Source organism: Chrysochloris asiatica, unplaced genomic scaffold (assembly GCF_000296735.1).
Source record: "Chrysochloris asiatica unplaced genomic scaffold, ChrAsi1.0 scaffold00051, whole genome shotgun sequence".
Lineage (NCBI taxonomy): Eukaryota > Metazoa > Chordata > Mammalia > Afrosoricida > Chrysochloridae > Chrysochloris > Chrysochloris asiatica.
Window position 1 is genome coordinate 8,827,242 of NW_006408569.1, and position 2,217 is coordinate 8,829,458.

Consider the following 2,217-nt stretch of genomic DNA (forward strand, 5'->3'; position numbering starts at 1 on the left):
GAGGCTGTAAATCTTTACAGGAGCAGAAAGCCTCATCTTTCTCCCACGGAACAGCTGGTAGTTTCGAACTGCTGACCTTGCGGCTCACAGCCTGATTCATAACCACTACGCTACCTGAGCTAAAATACCATGACTTGGGTCAGGCACACCTTAGTCCTCAAACTGACTTTGCTATGTTGTTATTGTTGTTAAGTGCCATCCATAGGTTCCGATTTATAGCAATCCTGTGGGGTTTCCAAGGAGGGGCTGGTGGGTTTGAATGGCTGACTTGCAGTTCAAACCGACCTTGCAGTCCAGTGCAGCACCACTCCTGCCTTGAAAAGACTGAAGATTGAACCATATCGGGAACTCCACTAACCTTATAATTAAACTTTGATCTTGACCCTCACTTCTTTATGCCTTCTGGGTGTAAGTGATGAAAGTACCTTTATGAACTGTGAGAAAGTCACCCTGACTTTTTCATTTTACTTTATATTGTTGTTGAATCACTTTTCATTGTCTTTTTCCAAGGCAGTGATGCTGCTCAACAGGGACCATCAAATTCCATTGTTCTTATAATTACTACTTCCTCAACCTCTTAAGTCTCTGAGATATAGCACCTACCAGTTTATCACCTTCCCCTAGCGTATCTGATTCGAATTGAGCTGCGAACCACAAGGTCAGCAGTTTAAAACTACCAGCTGCTCCACTGGAGAAAGATGAGGCTTTCTGCTCCCGTAAAGATTCACAGCCTTGGAAACCCTGTGCAGTGTCACTATGAGTCGGAACCGACTCTACGGCACGTAACAACAACAACAACAGTGTAACTGAATACAGCTCAGGCTCTTGCTGTTAAGTGCCCTTGAGACAGTTCAGTGAGCCACTGGTGGGTTTGAACTGCCAACCTTGATGTTCAAACCAATGATCCAGTGCTTATCCTACAGTGCCACACCAGGACTCCAGCTCAGACATTGGGGGATTTTACTTATTTATTACAATTGCACCTCTTCTAGAGCAGGCCAGATGCTACCTATATGGTCCTGTTTGCCACGTGGCCAGTTAATAATACAGACACAAACTCCCATTTTAGGTTCTGCTTCCATAGGCCTATCATAGGACCAAATACTTTATTTTATGTTCCACGGGACACAGTTACATGTAGGAAGTATATAAGGTGAGTATTCTTGGCAGCAATACTTAGAAGTAAGCGATGGAAGAAGAACTAGTCAGAAGCAGATGTTGGAACATCACCCAAACAACCAAAACCAAGACCAAAAACCCAGTTGTCTCATGGTGACCCCATGTACAGTAGAACTGTGCTCCATTGGGCTTGTTTTCAAGGCTATAATTTTTGGCAGCACATCACCAAGCGTTCCTTTTGAGGTACCTCTGGTTGGGTTTGAACCATCAACCTCTCATTTACTAAGTGAGTTCCTTACCAACTGCATGCCACAGGGACTCCCTGGCACATCACAGATCTCAGCTAATCCCATATGGAGACCTGATTCTAGGATAGCCCGTTGGAGTTGTTGAAAATTAAATCTAGGGGGACTGTCATTGGATGCAGGCTGTACCTGGGGAGGCAGCATAACTGTAGGCAAGTCCACTTCTATTAGCTCAGGACAGTTCTTAGGGAGATCCTCAGCTGTGAGTCATTCTGAATGGTGAGATCTTAGCATTTACTAATATCAAACCAAATCCAATTCTAACTCATAGTGAACTTATAGGACAGAATAGAGTATTAAGAAAACAAAAATCCTCAGAACTAGACCAATAAATAACATCATAATAAATAAAGATTGAAGTTGAATTCATTTTACTTGAAACTATATTCAATGCCCATGGAAGTAGCAGTCAAGATATTAAATAGTGTATTGCATTCGGCAAATCTTCTGCAAAAGATCTCTTTAAAGTGGTAAAAAGCAAAGGTGTCACCTTGAGGAATATGGTGTGCCTGACCCAAACCATGGTATTTTTAATTGTCTCTCATGCATAGACAATACATAGGGAAGACTGGAGAAAAATTGATCCATTTCAAGTATGGTGAATAGTGAGTACCATGGACAAACAGAAGAATGAACAAATCTGTCTTGGAAGAAATACAGCCAAAATGCTTCTAGGTGGAATTTTGTCTTATGTACTTTGGACAATGAATAAGGAAGATTGTAGAAGAATTGATGCCTTTGAGTTGTGGTGTTGGAAGAGAATACTGAAAGTGCCATGGACTGCCAAAAGAAC